This window comes from Plutella xylostella, chromosome 29 (assembly GCF_932276165.1).
Source record: "Plutella xylostella chromosome 29, ilPluXylo3.1, whole genome shotgun sequence".
NCBI lineage: Eukaryota > Metazoa > Arthropoda > Insecta > Lepidoptera > Plutellidae > Plutella > Plutella xylostella.
In genome coordinates, this window is record NC_064009.1 from 2,218,274 (window position 1) to 2,237,644 (window position 19,371).

At 38.5% G+C, this 19,371-nt stretch overlaps 1 protein-coding gene across 1 annotated transcript in view; it reads right to left on the minus strand.

The window, feature by feature from the left end:
• LOC105383741 overlaps positions 1-17,484 on the minus strand; it is a 92,827-nt gene extending 75,343 nt beyond the window's left edge. Inside the window, exons 1-2 of the mRNA XM_048631489.1 lie at positions 17,011-17,484; positions 8,862-8,905 (exon numbers count right to left, since the gene is read on the minus strand). The gene's annotated coding sequence lies outside the window, so the exon portion shown is untranslated. The remainder of the gene's footprint in view (positions 1-8,861; positions 8,906-17,010) is intronic.
• Between the last annotated feature and the right edge of the window lie 1,887 nt (positions 17,485-19,371).

Sequence of the window (19,371 nt, forward strand, 5' to 3'; positions counted from 1 at the left end):
TGTTTACAATTTGATAATCAAGATACGTACCTGTTATTCAATGTTTTATCATGATAATCACACTATCGGTGCAAAGAAAGTATAAAGATACTTATTTTATCTCTGTAAGTGTGACGCATTTAACTGTTGTGTACAGTAAAGTCCACAAATCTTCTTACCGTACATCGGTGAAAACACGAGAACTAGACTAGGATATGTCATAGTGGTGAAAGGATGATCAGTAAGCTTAGTGTCAGTGGCTTACTGCCCATGTGATAATAGTATTATAACTTGGAAGGTTGGTATTTAGAATATGCCGAAATTTCCACAGGAAAGGAAAACTAATTAATCGGTACTACTATAGTTTATCAATGTTTATTTATGTAATGACGTTCATCCTACTCGTTGGAGTCGAAATTCGTGTATCATTTTGTCATTTTGCAAATTTCTTATAAGCTGGACTACGATGCCGGATTACTTTCCTTCTAAAACGATACTGGTAGATATAGTGATGTGAATCTTCTGAGCTGCTAATGCAAAGCGGGTAGCCGAAACCGGAGCAACACATCAACTTCAATTACAAACTAAACCACATGCACATTCTAGAACTACATTAGACAACGTCAGATATATAACCTCTAGCATGGATACTACACGACATTTCCGTGAAAGCCCTTGTTACAACTGCATTGAGGTCATACTTCAGTTGTGTGGCATCAAAATTACATGCGAGGAAGCGCCAGCCATTGTTGGTTAGCCCCAGTGTTGCCAACGTGAAGACATGCCGTAATTAAGGGGAAATTATAGGGTAGCACGAACTGTGCCGCCGTGGTATGGATGTAATTGGAAAATTAGAGAGTGCTACATTACGATGGGGAAAACAATGGGTTGGGGAAACTTCTGGAAGTATTCGATTTGGTCGTCGGGCATTTTAACAGAGTAACCAAACAATTACAGATAAAGAGACATTTATTTCACACACTGACAACAACTAAAAATATACAGAAGAAAGAATAGCAAAAACGGTTGCTATCCAGAGCGCCAAAAAGGCACCAGCTCAGCATGTGCTATAGATTATTGTACTAAGGCTACCTACATCCACTGTTAGGCCCAACCTGCATAATGCAGTTTTTAGCCAGCAGTAGCAGATCTAACAGACCGGAGGGTGTCCCACGCTACGTTTGCCTCTTTGTCTTTGCCACATCATCACATTTTAACGAGTATAATACTGTTCTAACAACGCATGTTCATAAAATACCGTTGGGGTAGAAATTGCCTACTGAAAACCTACGTATTATGTACAACCAAACTACACGTAGGTACGCTAAAAATGTAAATAACCGAGCACGTTTTCTATTTATAATCTGATACCATTATATAAAGTCGATTCATTTACCTCAAAGGCCGGGTGGAGGTTAAAGCCATTATACCAGAAGCGGAGAACGCTTAATGAATCTGCTGTAATACCTTTCTCCGTACACTGAATGAGACCCGCGGGATCACGGGATTTACTTTTTAACCCCTCGGCACTAAAATAGGGGTCATATAATTTTGCCATGTTTTAAGTATGTTCTCACCCCGAACTGAACTGTCAGTTTACAAGGGGCTTGCAAGTGTTTTCATGATACTTACAATTCGACTCTTTGTGTTAGACAGAAAGTCAAAAATCGAGTATCACGATGATGATGACGCTTGCAAGCAATATTGTAAACTTCAGTTCGTTCCATGAATTCAAGGGTCAGTGTTTCTGTGACCACGTAGAGTAGGTCCAAAATAATTGAAACTATGAAATTATACATTATTTTTTTGTGTTAATGCAAGGACTTTCATTAATATCAGTTACAAATATTGTTAGCCATAAATCATTTAATCCTTACTAATATCCTTACTAATATTATAAATGCGAAAGTAACTGTGTCTGTCTGTCTGACTGTTACTCTTTCACGCCAAAACTACTGAACGGATTTGAATGAAATTTGGTATACATATGGTCTAGACCCTGGGAAAGAACATAGGCAACTTTTTATCCCGGAATTCCCATGGGAAAACTTTTTAAGGCGAAGCGTAGCGCGCGGGAACAGCTAGTTAATAATAAATGTTCTTCAGCTTTACAGTTACATTATTCGGCCTTTTGTCACCATTGTCAGGGTTATTATTCTCTCTGAAACGAAATGGCCTTAGGAGGAGGACGTTTGAAGGCCCATGGCTTTTCACGATAGATTATGACGTCACATGCGTGACAGTTAATTTAAAAGGAAGATGGAGTATTCTTAGCATCCTGTTGGGAGATAAATTATTTTGTTTCTTATATTCCTGCCCTGCCTATGAAGTAGGTAAGTTCAGGTTATAATTTAAGTACTATATAGCTTCCATATTTATGTGTTTTTGGTTTGGAAATATTTGGGAGGCTGAAGTGTATAAAATGAATTTCCACAGAAAACCTCTTTAAGATTGGTCTCTAATTCATACCTTAATTGGTAGCAAAATATAATAGCCGTAAACTAATTTAATTAAATGAAAGCAGAGTAGTAGGACAGGTGTACTGATATCTTGTGTTTACACAACTGTAGAGTTTATGACAAACACTCGTGCCCGTAATAAGTGCTCAGTATAAACGATGCAATCGTTTGAACCGTTTGAATTGACTATTTATTCTCGGTTCTTGGATGAGCTGAAAAAATTGCTACCGTACCGAGTCTTCACTTTTACTACATAGTATAGTATAAAGATGGCGTCTGTGTGTATCTATGTATGACTGTATTTACTATATGTCTGTATATATATCTCTTTAAACTTAACAATTGATTTGGGTGCTTTTTTTAAATTACATAGACGCTGAGTTGCACAAAAGAAGCTTTATGCTAATTTTGGAATTAAATGTATTGCTACCTTGCTTCGCGGGAAAAGCTACAAATACATAATATATGAACAGAATAGGTACTTGCGAAAAGTGTTCAATTCTTATATTAAATTCTTTTAAATTATATTGCATTCATATACACCAATGTACCTCTGCCTACCCAGCAACTACGTACAACAGTACCTACAAGGCGTCACTGTTCATGCTCTATGTTAAACACTAGTTTCCTGGGCAATTGACATCTCACAGCCGTAAAATGTAAACACGTGCAAGTTTTATTGGTAAATAATTATGTACCTTGGTATAAATTATGTACGAGTTATCCATTTCACACTAGAACGCCAGTGTTGGCGTGGGTGGAAGCATAACTATCATTATATCAGCCAACAATTGTCCGATACTGGACATTCGTCACTCAAAGAACCGCATTCTATAGGCATTTTCGATTCGGAGGTATGGTGTCGGACTCAGATCAGATATTATAATGTAACAATACTTCTTTTTTGGTCTGGAGTTCTTCTTAACATCTTGTCGAAAAATGTATGTATCTTCTTATGTTCTATGATCTACCTATAGACGGTACACCTATGGACATTAATTTAAGGGACAATTCTTTTAAAAGGGGTTTCACTTTGGAGTTGTCGTAAAGAAACTATACATAATATATCAATACCTATGTATAATTTATCTAACCATTATAAATGTAGGCAGCTCGGTCGGTTGGACCCGTTGACATTTCCCGAGGCATAAATTTGTACTGATGGAAAATTTTCATGCATTTTGAGCACTAGAAATGTCAGAGTCGCGGTTGTTTTGCATTTTATAGCTCCAAGTTGGAAAGGTTAGGTTAGGTCCAATAGGAATTACCTGGAGTGCTACTCTAGAATATTCTTCACTAAATAAAATAAAATAAAATAAACCTGGACATGTAAAAATACAATTTTAATATATAACACCGTATTATTTTAAATTCATAAGTATATTAAACTCGTCCATTTGGTAACACTGCAAAATGCGAGAGTGTGCGCTATACTCGCAAACTGTGACTGTGAACACTCGGCATACTAAACCAATACGCCGCTAACTCAGTCGGCGAACCTGCATCCTACAATCTGAATAACAATACCTACATGACTTGTGTATTTCTCCTTTGTCTTAATCTTGTTTATTACACCGTACACAATTGCTTTAACAAATCGCGAACCGCAAAAGTAACCATAAAAAGATATGTATATTTTATCACCATTTACCACTCGGCAACCCTACATCGGTGCACATACAAACAAAATTCAGTGCAAGCAAGCGAAAGGAAAAAACGCAAGCTTCAATATACAACGACGCGAATCAAGCTGTTCGTAGTTGCATGCCGGTTCACGCGCAGCGATGTACGACAAACTTGCGTTTCAGTCGTTTCAGGTACGTCCTGAAGTGTCAACAGTTGCCAAGAGTCAACAATGCCTGCCCTTGTACTTCGGTTAGAGCCAACTCGCTAATGTTGAGAGGTATTTGTGAATCACGACTGTCACCACTGTTTGTTATTGTTGACCCTTCATGATGCTAAAAGAGAAGTACCTATAAGTGGCGAATATGTAACTCCACTCACCTAAAGTATAGTGTGACGGGATTTATATATTTACTTTTATGGTGTCTTGCAAAAGTAGTATACAGTTTAGTAAGCTGAAAGGGAGTGATGAAGGTGGTCATTGGTCATACAAGAACAGCGAACTAAAATAAACATTTAAAAAATTGCTGATTTTATAAATCTCGTTTTTTTTTTTTTTTTTACAAAATGTTGTTCAGGCTGACGAACTTAATAGCTAGCAATATTGCAATGAGTATCTCTTTTCAATGGGACTGAATTTCGTTACAGGATCGATGCTATTTTAAACCCCACTCTTTCAATATTTATTAAACATTGGCAGACTTGTATAATATTATGAATAAAGATCCGGCTTCAAAGTCAGACATTGTGCAATGTAACAATACACAAGGGTGATATTTTAAAGGTTTAAAATATCACCGTTCACAAACATCACTGCTTATCAGATATCGGATTGCATGTTAACAGACCTGTTATTCCATTATCTGTGGGGGTGTAAGTACCTGCACTTGACTCACTCGAATGGAACTTTGATACATGTTTCAAAAGTTTAAACTGCGTTTTTATGGTTGGATCATTTCGCTGGTCCACTACGGGTCGGCAGGTTTATTTATTTAACACTTTATTGCACAAATATAAGATATAAGTGTACAAAAGGTGGACTTAATGCTAAAAGCATTTTCTACCAGCCAACCTACAGGAGGTACAAGTACAAGTTTACACACATGACACTGAAATATTTTTTTCTAAGGTTTTTCTATATTAATTGATACATGCTAGGATTAGATCCCACGGTTTCTCTAATGAGAGGACGAGATCTTGCCCGCTACACTACCACAGTTCTCACAACATACATTTCCCCGACGGTGCGTCCACAACAAACATCACAGCTGCGCTAATCAGAAATACATCGGGCCGGATTGCAACAACAATATTTGAATACGAACTAGATTGAGTATCAGTAAAAAGGAAATTCTCGACAAATAACAGCACCCGACTTCTAGCACTGTGGTCTTATTTAGAATAAGAACGGTAAGAAGATTTGTGACCTTACTCATTGGTACAATGGTTGTCATTAGGTTGAACATAAACGGTTTTACAGTAAACAAAATTCGGGCAAGTTTTTGCTTTGTTTTTGTAGGTGCCATACCATCTTGTTCGTATATTTAATCTAAGACTGCTTATCAGAAATATATCAGCTCGGATTGCAATGTAAACTGACCTATGATACACGACATTATTCGCAACCATTGATTGATACTTCATTATTCATTATTACCTGCACCTTGTTACGGTGCATGACAAAGGCATCCATTAAAAATTATACGTAGTTTTTTTTATTAATAATTTGATTATGATTATGGGGCAGGGCGAGCGAGAAGGTATTTATTACGATTATTTATTGTCGCTGTAGTGATGCCTGGGAGTTCACTCTTATATGACGAAAAACGAAGGAGCGTTACTGCACGAGCCATCAGATCAACATCATCATCAGCAAACGAACGTGGCCTGCTAGACGAGATGAACATAATTATGTTCAATATACATACTTACTTACTTATAAATATCTTATAACATACACGCAAATGCGTAACCTAAAAACAAACCATAGTCTTACAATAAACGACTTTATATTCAGATCAGACATCCGTAAATGCGTCTTCGACTTATCCATATTTAGGTACAGTCAATCTGATAGTTCTAGACCTACATACAAATTGCCTCCTTACCAGAAGCCCAACTGTGGGTTCGCTGGATCTCTGTTACATAAACAAAGACCCTGTGAGCCAAGTGTCGGGCTTTGAGGTACAATAGCGTATCTTTAACATGGTGTCAGAAGTACCTACGAATCGCAAATTGACCCTATGTCCATTCGCATGCTACACAATGCCGATGACGTGGACGTATTTGTGTGAATTTCTATACAAAGAATGCGATGCGTCCGTTGTGTACGATTGCCGAAAGATTGGACGCTTACCTTTGACATACTCACACTGCGCTTGTATCATCGGCCGAACGCGCCGTGTGCCCGCTGACCGGCGGCCGATGTTACATAATGGTGTAAGCGGATAACCCGACAGTTTTCCTACAGCAGCTCACACGGAGGAAACCGCATAAGTCAAGGGCACGACAACGTCATAGTTTTATTAGGGCTCTATTTATAGAGGCGTCGGAGCAGTGTCTCGCGATTTGAGCCGATTACTGTTAGCAAGAGTATATAAGAGTGGTGTAAATATGAAAAAATCGCTACAAAATAATGTTGATCAGAATCAGAATGTATTTAAATCATAGCAATGTAGTAAGGCCATGTCGATTAATTTGTCTTCCAAGGGACACTATTAGGGTGCTTTTCCACCAGAGATGTGCTATGCAGCTATGCTGCGAAGATGTGATATCTACGCTACGAAAATATGTGACCGTTTCCACCAATACTACGCTAGGTAGCTGTGCGAGGAAGATGCGCCGCCGCAAAGTAGCTGTGCGAGAAAGGTGCGCATCTCGAGCTATGCTATGTATCGATAGTAGGGAAACGACGGGGGTGGCGGCTTTCAGTGAAAAACGCGGGCATACTGTAGGTCTGCTCTGCACATACATAGCTACACCACTCGCGATGGTCCATAGCACATATCCATAGCACGCATCCATAGCACACATCCATAGCACGCATCATTCCATACAAAAAACATATCTTAGTTGAATCCGTTTCCACCAGTGCTAAGCTATGTGCACCAATAATATGATTGGTGGATATCAAACGCATCCATAGCATCGTAGCATAGCACATCTCTGGTGGAAAAGCACCCTTAGGGTGCTATGTACAGCTACGCTGCGATGTTGTGAAAGAAATCTCCAATTTACACTACCTCCCCAATAGTTTGCCAAAACATTCCACAAACAACGCCAGCCCAGCGACCATACGGCGCTGGCTACAGTCGGTGAGACCATCAAAGGTTGTTGAGCCAACGCATTACGCAAGCCGATTCAGCTGTCAAAACAACGAATAAGGTTGAATTGTGGCTTCACGTCGGCGGCCATTTGAGTTACGACCTCTGGAGGAGAACAGAAAACATAACATTCTAGCCGATAATTCTGTTTACGATGTCCCGTAGCCCCGTAGCATACCTTCGCGAATTGTCAAGACAAGAAATTAGATTTCAGAGTAGGAAGTGAACGATATTCAAATAAAGAGCGTCGAAAAACAAAGATAAGGAAAAGCACGTTTGTTGACAATGATAAATGATAATGATAAGTCACATACGAAAAAGTTGATAGCGTTTCCCGTTATTTGGTTGACTATACCTGAACATATTTTCAGGTAAGTCGAAGCATACTGCTAGTCTAGACGTGCATAGTACAATAGTATAGTTGTAATAGGTATTGCCTCATTGGTCACAGTTATAAAAAAGCACTTTCCGTTTCTAAACGAAGCGGGCACTGAACGTTGGGGAATTCCTGTGTTTTTGCATGATAATGATCACAATCGATCGCTGGGTTATTTTAGTAGCTTGTTTATTCGGAACTGAATTCGTTTTGAGAGTAATATAATAACCCAGAAGTCTGATTTACCCTAAAAGAAAACCCCCTTGTTTTGGAATAGCTTTCTGTGTTTTCATATTTTTTTTCGATTTTCTTTTGTCATTTAATACAGTAACTCGATATAGTACGTACTTATTTATGAATTATGTTATCTGTTTTTGCGCCAACCATTCACTTTCCTTCACTATTTATAGTTGTTTATCGCAACTTTTCACCAACGCGGTAGTTATGTAAGCTGTCGTAAAATTGTATTACACTTTTTTTCCCATGTGTTTGTTCAATGTGTTGTGTGTCTGTTCCTATCACGTAATAATATGCGACAAATACTCAATACTAAGATCAATTTAAATTCAAAATAGGAATAGCATTTGAACTATCAGTAAACCGAGAGCTTAGATGAAGCCGATGTCTTTTGAAGAATCGCACATGTTTCGATACCCGTCTGGGTAGAAGAGCTCTTGAGGCCACGAAACGTAGGCAAACGTAGCGTGGGACGACCCCCAGCTTGCTGAAACAACGGCCTGGGTGCCCCATCAGAGTCGTGCTATGCAGCACGGGATTAGAATCGGTCCAATATGGATTTCCCCGATAGCTATAAGTACACATCGCAGTTAGTTTTACATAAATAAAAACACACTAGTGTTTCATGCAACAAGAAATGAATCCCTAATATACTTACCTAAAAAGTGATCACCGAATTTGCAAATATCTTATTGTATTCGTACAGATATTTCTGGGTGGAAAAATTACAGATAAAGTTCTTAATTTCAGTATTTTTGGTAACAGTAATAATGCCGGATGAAAGGTTCAAAAAATTTATAAGCCTAAGGATAAGCCCTCCTATTTCGAGACCCGTAAACAGGCATATAATATGCGTTTCCTTACCATTATGACAAGTAAATCCTTTGTAAGCTTTCGCCTTCTAGTTCCTGAAACAAAAGAACATAAAATAAGTTAGTTATTATTGTCTTCATTGCATGAAAAATACCCTCAGAATAAAAGTAGGTAGGGTTGGATTTGCCCTCTATGCAAACGAAGAAGTTTTAGCTCTGTTATCTTCATACATTTCCTGTCACAAGTTTTATGATAGTTTATGCTAGATATGGCTTACTTTCATTTATAAGTAACAATCTAAACCTGTGTACGGTGGCCTGCGCCTAAAAGTATACAGGCGGAGTTTTTAAAATAGCGATCCCTGATGATGAAGGGACCAGCTACATCTGTTATAAATCCGGGGACGTATTGTGTGTGATGTGTGTAGCAGTGGTGTTTATGTGGATGTGCTTGAGCAGCATGTGAGCTTGAGATCGCTATTTTAAAAACTCCGCCTATCGCGAACTTGTTTTGACAACGATTTTCGGATTCAAAATGAATGAATTTGACAACAAATTCTTCGTAAATGTTATTTCGTTTTGAAATCGCGATAGGGCCCCCAGATTTCTGATATGTATTGTATGTGTCTCATCTATGGCGTATCGTAACGAAGATAGGTATAGTGACACAGACAGAAAGTTTCCACGCTTCAAACTTATTTTGTAACAACTCACTTTATCGATCTGATCTAAAACTGTGCAAGACATCTGTAATGGGTCCGCGAGACGATCAAGTCGGCTTGACAAGTCTACGTGCATGACGGTTTCACTTGACGGGAGACTTGACGCGACTTGACGGTGCTGTCAAGTGAAACCGTCAAGCATGTAGACTTGTCAAGTCGACTTGATCGTCTCGCGGACCCAAAAATTAAAGCATGTATAAAACTTGTCAAGTCGCATCAAGCGCAAGTGCCGTCAATCAATTTTTTTGTCAAGTATGGTCAAGCCCGTAGATATTGACGGGACTGGTCAAGTCAACGCTGTAAACGATCAATATTCACTTCAAGCACGTTATGGGTCCCCGAGACGATCAAGTCGACTTGACAAGTCTACATGCTTGACGGTTTCACTTGACGGCACCGTCAAGTCGCGTCAAGTCTCCCGTCAAGCACGTGGACTTGTCAAGCCGACTTGATGGTCTCGCGGACCCATAAGTTGAGATAGAATCTGAAGTCTTAAATTCTTTTCGACACATATCACACTCACTGTTATTGCTATAACACGTCGCTAGGTGTACACAAATATAATTACAACACATACTTTATTATTATGTGCTCACAATCACATTCCAACATATAAACACGACAACATAACAGTACATAATGTGTTGAAGCAAATGTAAATGGTAAGATCTGCAATTCAAATTGGTAGTATACGTACCTGCTGAGCTTCCAAACTAATATTTGAATACAGTGTTATTGCAAAGCTTGTTAATTATGAGAAGATGGATAAAAATTACTTTAAATATTATTATTATAGTAAGTAGAAGTACTTTATTCATGAAGTTGAGATATGAGGCGTCCTTTAGAGAGTAGCCTATTTAATGATGATTAAACTACATAATACTTAATTATTTCCTATTTATATTAAGTACTAGCTGTTCCCGCGCGCTTCGCTTCGCCTTAAAAAGTTTTCCCGTGGGAATTCCGGGATAAAAAGTAGCCTATGTTCTTTCCCAGGGTCTGTCTAGACCGTATGTATACCAAATTTCATTCAAATCCGTTCAGTAGTTTTGGCGTGAAAGAGTAACAGACAGACAGACACAGTTACTTTCGCATTTATAATATTATAGTTAGGATAATTTCTGAATAAACTAATTCCTATATACCTATTTATTTATAGTTTTTCAGTGCCTACTCCATCGTTACCAGTCACCGACTTTTCAATTTCAGGAACGGAAAAATCCGGTTAGTGTTTAATGTACCTATATTCGTTTGTTTGCTCACTTAGCGCCTAAAACCCTAACTTAGTGCTACTTAGCATGCACATATCAACCAGAGTTAATTACAGTACCCACCAACGACACAGAATTATCACTGCCATGTTATCTATGGAGGTCAAATGTTGTGTTCAGCATAATTATTATTTTATGTAATAGGTGTGTTTGCTTCCTGGCTAATTAATGGATTAATCAAAGGTTATAAATGTATATAAATAAACCATATGGTTATGGTATAACCACTAACCACCCAAACCATAAGGATGTGACAAAGCGATACTAGTTAGCTGATGTTAGCATACAGGGTAACTACATGCATACATTGCATACAATAAAATGCTTCTTGACAACCCTATAAGTATGTACAGGTAAGTAAATCAATAAAGTAATATTTGCGCAAGGAATTTTGCATTCATACATCAGATCAATTCCATACACGATCTTTGCTTTCGCATTAGCATGGAACTTACTTACTTAGCACCTTTGGTAGCTATATTGAAAATACTAATAAAAATGCTAATCTGTTATATATATGTACACGTGTATATTATGTACAAATGAGGGAGCTTTACCATGATTGGAGAGAAGGTTAAAAAATCTTAGTATCTCGATCACAAATTTTATATTATAGTACAGTACAACTTATACTTTATAATTTAAAAAATAAAATTTTATTACATACGATACGACTTGAGAACCTCAGTCCTATTCTGAAGTCCGTTAAAAATAAGAAGCTTCCCGATATTGATTTTGTTCAATTTAATTTAAATTATTATTTATAGACATTAATTATAGTTATTGTGCAAATCCCGGGACGTTACGCTTATAGTGTTGAGGCAGAGAACATATTTAATAAGTAAATTTTCATCTCCGAATACTTTTAATTCGTTGGAAAACTGCAAACTTCTTTTCACCCAACAGAATAGTTTCCTATCGAGATTAACTGCTAGCGCTGGCCGGTCTTCGATCGTTCTAAATTTAAATTTAAACGTAACAAAAATAACTGGTATATGCATTAACCTACATAGTATATTGAGTTCAATGAATTCCGATAATCAAGAGGGTACTTGATGGGGTAAAAATAAAACTAGCTGCAATATGTACTGTTTACACTTAACAACATCCATCCATCTTCTAGATTCTAGGACATTGAGCTGTCCGATATCCATAACACATAGGCTCTGCCTAGCTTGGGTGGCCGTGTGTGAGATGTCCCCACATATTATACCATATATTATAATGTCCTAGAATCTAGAAGATGGATGGATGTTGTTAACCCCCCCCGGGTTCGATTCCTGGCTGGGGCAGACCTTCGGCTTAGCAGTCAGGATCACTAACCACTACGCCAGTCGGCCTTCATTGAAGTTTGTGTGTGTGGTTCAACGGTACCTTTGCCTACCCTATGACAGGCACACGAACAGACTGTAAATAGTCGACTACAGAACACGAGCCATCACCATAATAAAACTTATGAAAACGTAGCAGGCTTTTGGCTTGACGGTGGTTTTAGACTAGAACGACTTATCATCCCACTGCTGGGGGACGGGCCACCTTCCAATGAAGGAAGGGTTTTAGGCCTGGTCCACCGCGCTGACCAAGAACGAGGAACCATTAAATATGACGACCAATTGATATGGTCGGTGATGTTTCAAATCAATCAAATCAGATAATTTGTACTTGAGTCTTGGGTGTTTTTTAACATAATTTTACCTACAGCAACAGTAGCGTGCGTTGCCGAAGCAGAAGCACTTTCAATGTCGCATGCTTTCTACCGTGACGACTAGAGAGCGACTGTACCGGGGGTTACTCTATTCTGAAGAAAAACGAACGAGCGGGAACCGTCATGCAATCGGCTTGTATTGATACAACGAGATAGAGTCGTGGCTCGCACAGCAGCGCTCTGACACTTGGCTTTTCGTCATGTAGAGTGATCCCACTGGTCATACCGATATCTGAATATCTACAATCTAGATACATGCATATTTACTGAATTTTACTGTACGCAAATATTCTAAATAATTTCTAGAACCCGATGGAAAAAAATGTTATTGCTTACTGTTAAATAATATTGTTGTGGATACTGATCATGGAGTTAACCGGTTGATTTGACTATTAGATCGAGATCAAGACTGTCCTTAACAGCCATATTTTCCTAGTCATCGTATTCGTTTTTGTCTTACGACAAAAATAATAAATTAATAGTGTTAATATAGATTTACGGTATGCAGGAGAAAAATAATTTGCTTAATTTCAAAATATTATAGGGAACATGATTTGGTGATGATTTATCCGTTTTGGTGGAAATTTTGAGGTAGAATTAGATATTTTTTCCTAACCTAAGTTACCCAGATAATAATGAGAAACGGCTTGTATCTTTAAATACATTATTATCCGGGTGGGTGTCTAACTTAGGTTAGGCTTTGCACCCGATCTCCTAATCGCAGTATGTAATTCTTCTCTGCATTGCGCAAAATCTCAATGCGGACCAACTTTCAGTCACATCAAGAGGGTGTTACATGAGCTGATTAGGCTTTACAGGATATTTATTAGAGAGTATAAGAAGGGTCCTAAGATTCCTTGGAGAATGATTATTAATACGTTGCTATACGACTTTACCGGATCATATTTTTTCAAGCTACTATCAAGGTTATGAGTTATGTTATATTACGTATGACAAATTGCTTACATTACAATATTGGAGCACTAATAGTATTTATTTATTTATAAAAGCCGTCGGCACTTTATTACACTAAGGGCCTGTTTCACAATGTCTGGATAATGGCTACCTGTGGGATAAAAGACATGCTGTCATTCTCTGTAATTATGTTTAGACAGTGACAGCATGTCTTTTATCCCACAGCGGGGGCTTCACGAGTTCACGCATGGCGATAAAGGAGGCTTCTATCTATCGCAGAATATACGGGAACTAGCTGTTCGCGAGCTTCGCTTCACCTTAAAAAGTTTTCCCGTGCGAATATCGGGATAGATACTGTGAAATGGGTTAGCTCGCAATCCGATGTGTACCGGCTGGAGTGCGGGGTGAGACAGGGGGGGCTGAGCTCGCCCCGCCTCTTCAACTTTTATATAAATAAGCTAATCGTTGAGCTCAGCAGCACCAATATCGGATGTCATGTTGACGGAGTCTGCATCAATAACATCAGTTATGCTGATGATATGGTGCTGCTGAGCCCATCGATTGAAGCTCTGAATAGACTGATCAGTATCTGCGAGTCATATGCGGCGGCTCAGGGGCTCAAATATAACGTTACAAAGAGCGAGTTCATGGTCTTCAGGGCGGGAGGCATGGAATATGACAGTATTCCGTGTGTCTCGCTCTGCGGATCATCCTTGCGCAGAGTTAGCCAGTTTAAATATTTGGGCCACTGGGTGACGGATGACCTCAAAGATAACTGTGACATTGAACGGGAGCGTAGGTCGCTGGCTGTCCGCTGCAACATGTTAGCCCGTAGGTTTGCACGGTGTACGAAGCCAGTTAAAGTAACGCTGTTTAAAGCTTACTGTCAATCATTCTACACCTGCAGCCTATGGGTGGACTTTACCCAGCGGACATACAGCGACCTGCGTGTCCAGTATAATAATGAACTGAGGGTTCTGTTGGGGCTGCCGTGGCGATGTAGTGCTTCGGGGATGTTTATGGAAGCAAGTATAAATTGTTTTGCCGCCATCATTAGGAACAGATGTGCATCTCTGATGGCTCGCATCCGCTGCAGTACCAACAGCATCCTCAGTGTCTTTGCTGATCGATGGGACTCTCTATTGACTCAGAGATGGATGCGGTTACACACCAATTAATATATTCTTGTTGTATATATATGCCTACTAACACTAGATGTAAGAACATTGTATTACTAACTACTATGGACTTCTTGTCTGATAATAAATAAATAATAAATAATAATAATAATAAAAAGTAGCCCATGTCAAAATTAGTTCAGCCGTTTCGACGTGAAGAAGTACCAAACAAACACACATTCTCACAAACTTTCGCATTTATAAGGATGAAGTAGGATGAACTGTCATTGCGTGGTACTTCAACGCTCTAGTTCACCGCTATCGCCTGTCACCGATAAGTCCATGTAGTGTAGGCAGGTACCCAGTGAAACAGGCCCTTAATCATCTTCCTAGGGCAGCATAAAAGCCGTGAAGCCCTTACGGTAGTGAACGACCGCATCTCAGCGCCGTCAACATAATCGAATAACAATCAAACAGCCGACTTCTCGCCCGATCCAGTCGAGGGGAAAGTCGGTTGCGATCGAACGCAGCACACCGCCACGCCTTAGCACCACGCGGTAAGGTCCACTTTACCTCGGCCGCGCGAGTTGCATGGCAAGTGAAAGTCCATGACGAAAGTAGTTTGGCGGAAGACTGCTTTCTTGATCCAACCCCCGGCGCCGGATCCTGTTCGGCTTTTAATTGAGCCTCTGAGCTCTTCAATTAACTTGGCTTCAAGTAATTTAAAGTTCGGAGAATACCACAAAGTTTGCTGTAAAGTTTTTTGTAGGAATATTTTAGGCGTAAAGAGCTAGTGTACATTTCTATCATACGCACCCCGGACTCACACAGTTACCTATCATAGCTTCTCCATAGTACAAAGTCATGACCATACAAAAATATGGGGAAGCAAAAATATTTTTTAGAAATTTTAAAAAGGCATAGACCTAAAGTTGTAGTTCTGGCTCTGTAGCACGGGGCGCTATTAAGACGTGACAAAAGTCCTCCGTCGTGCTCGCTCTTGAGGCTGCGTGATGTGAGTGAGTGCGATGCAAAACTCATGTCACGTCTTAAATACGCCCCCGTATTAGCCCTTCTGATTGACGCCCTAAGGCACCCCCTTTTTGTTGGTCCAGTACTTACATTTACAGTTTGAGATTTATTATATATATTATATTAGTGATAGTGGTATGCCTAGAGGAAAAGTACCCTTATGGCAAAAAAAAGAATTTAAAACTACTTATATTTTGACATAGAATAGGACTAAGTCAAAATTGCATTAAAGAACTTGCCAATAAATGATAAACCCAAAAACAAAATTTTTATATATATATGCCAACAGAAACTTCTTCTTATAGTAAATGGCTTTGCTATAGGGTAATTATTTAATCATTTTCTGCATTCTGGAATGAGTCACCCACACCATACTTCTCATGAAATTATTATGAGGCTGTAATTTTACTTGTGTTGTAATTCTTTTGTATTCAGTAGTTGTGATGCTATCTTAGCCTTGACCAATTTTTACAGTTGTGTCCAACACAGTAACTATCTATACATAAATATATATCTTTAATAATACTGTTAGCAAGTTCTATTTTAATAGTAAATAAAAATAAAAATAATAATCTATTTATCAATGGGGTGCTAGAACAATACATCTTCCATTTATCTTGTTCTTATTGTCCCGGGCAATAAATTTTACTAGAAAATTATTTCCAGAATTATTACCAGTGATGTGAGGTACCATTGGAGCTCAAAGGGTTAAATACCAATTTAGAAGTAGCAGTAAAAAGATGTAGACTATAACAATGCACGATAACCTGCTTTATCACTAAGAGCAAGTTAGAGTAAAATACAACATAATGTAATTCATTGTGAATAATAAACCTCTTCCCTCTCTGCCTCATAGTCTTAGCATGTCTGTGAGAGCTGCACTGGTTTTTCACCGTGATTAAAGGATTAGCCAGTCAGTTTAGCCTCAGTCACTGACTACCTAACCCTAGTCAATGACGTTGTTGATTTAGAAACTGCAGTCCACCGAAATTTGCCTAGATTACCGCAGACGCAGTGGGTTTCATTAGCAAGGCCTTACTGAAGATCCATTCCCACTGTGTGAACATTTTGAGATGTCATTTATTGATAAACGGCATGTATATTATTAGTAATAGCTCGATCTATGTATATCTGTATGTATAGATAAAACACTCTTTTGGCACAAACCAATTTCAGTGAGAAAATAACCCAATCAACTCAACAAACATACAAAAGAACAAAATGAACTCAACAAACATTGGCATCATTAAACATTCCATTACCATATACTGTAGGCAAACACAGATTAACATAGCACCAGAATCGTCTAAAAATATTCAAGCTAGGCAAAGTCAGGCTAAGATAAACATAACCAGTTCTAGAAACGAGATACGCAGCATTATGATAATCAAGTCGGTTTGGATGGCTGTTGTAAAAATAGTTGAAAATATAATCTAACCGGTATCGGGGCACGGCGACAACGGTGAACAGCCAGCATGGCTTGAGGAGTAGCTAGATCACACGCAACACGACTCAGCCCAGGCCTCTCCACCTGAACACACAATAACACTTCGCCGAGAACCCACTAATAAAGACAAACTAAACACCCCGCGAGAACGCAAACACCATCACGATTTTGATCAACAATTAAATAAGGCACGGCTGTTTTTCACACAAGTACACAAATAAAACACCTCTGTGGAAACAATACTTGCGAAACGATGTCAAACCTACGTCGATTTACGACTTTATCTGGAATGTAACACTTTTCCCGATCGGAAATACAATCACAAACGTAGTCACGGTTATTAGCAGCAATGTAAACTACGGGTATTCGGGATTGCAACGCAATTTTGAATTAATTTGTTCTAAAAAACGCGATGGGATGAACCACACAGCACGACGACTCGCCAAAAACTGTTTTTTTATTGACATTGACAGCTGACACTGACAATTTGTAAATTTTATGACGGATAAATAAGTGTTGCAAGTTGAATAAAAATTCACAGAATAAAATGAACATACATTTTTATTCATTCATACCTCCTTATTCTGGGTTCTTGTAAGTAAATTTAGTTAGGCGGATCACACACTTGCACTTGTCCGCGCACCGCCGTGGTTGGCGGATTATCATTGTATGCAAAAATGACAGTTATATATATATAGAAAAACAGCTTACATACTGCCGCCGCCTCACCGCGCGGAAAATTACTATGAGAAATCCGCAATGAGCGCGGTGAGCTGTGTGAACCGCTTTATTCCTTCCTTAACCCGCCAGTGGTGACGTGAATTTGACTTACATCGTTGGTGACCCCGGTCTCACGCACCGGGATTTTCAAACTTATTTTTTTTACTTAATTAACTACACATGCTACTTAAAATTAGTTTAATTTTAAAGATAAGTATTTGTTTGACAATAAAACAAAGCATTATCATAAATCACGGCTCGTTTATTAGTCTTTTTACTATGGTACTTAGAACACTTAATATTTACATAATTTTTCACCTATCATCTTAAAAATTAAAAAAATACAACAATTATGTAATTTTTTATGACTAAGTCCACCTTTTATAGTTTTATAACACTACGAACTTCATAAGAAAAAACAAAAATTTATATACTTCTACCAAAAAAATAATAATAATAATACACTAAAAGTCATTGTTTCTCCACAGCCAAACAGTCTCTGCAAGACGGCACTTACATGGTCGTAACACATATATTTCTTACATTTTGTGACAAATATACAATTTTTTTCTGTTATTTTCGCTATCCACATTCATAACATTGTCAATTTTTCAAGGTCCAGCTATCTCCGTCGTCATTTTCAAGGACATGCTGAAACTAGCTGATATTACTGTAAAAACTTATTGAAATCTATTAAGTACTTATATTTGTATAAATACCTACAACTATCTATTAAAAATTGTTCAATCATGAAATTTACAATCACAAAACAAAAATACAGTCAAGAAAAATAAAAAAAATGTATGAAAAATTTAAAAAACATCTTTAAATTTGACTTACATAGTCGGTGACCCCGGTCTCACGCACCGGGTTGGCGCCAAAACTCCGAAACCTGCGCACCAGTCATCGTCGCGGGGTGGACTGACGGTGGGGGATGGGAAATGAGGCAGCTACCCGAAATCTCAACAAAAATCGATGGCTAGTGAGAAAGTTATTCGACTTTTTCAAACCACCCGGTCTCACAGACATATACGTCACCACTGGCGGGTTAAATATATATCTCAGAATAATAACTAGTACCCAAGACTGATAATCCATCAAAACAGCTACATCTAGTGGGCGTCAGACAAAGTAATTAAATAATAATAGGTAACTTGAAGATGGCGCTTGTGAGAAAATTTGGTAGGTAACTTGCCAAGTCATTGCCAATGTTTTTATCATACCCCCACGGCATTTTATTTTGTAAGTACACCAGCCTTTCGGGATGAACACACATTAGTCGACGACCGAATGGTGTAGTGTAGTGTAGTGACCCTGACTGCTGCACCTACTACGCCATGGTCCAAGGTTCGATACCCGGCCGGAGCAGTTATTTATATAATTTAAGACATCTTATTTATTTTTATTTATTTATATAATTTAAGACCCTTCCTTCATTGGAAGGAGACCCGTGCCCCAGCAGTGGGGACGTGATGGGTCGTGATGAAGACATCTTAATATTTATGTACTTTATATCTCATCTCATACCCAATTAAGCTCAGCCTAACTTGGGGTTGGATGGCCGTTTATGTACTAATTATATTATTATACGATGTATGTATGATGTATGTTCCTTGTAGGTTCTGTTCTGTT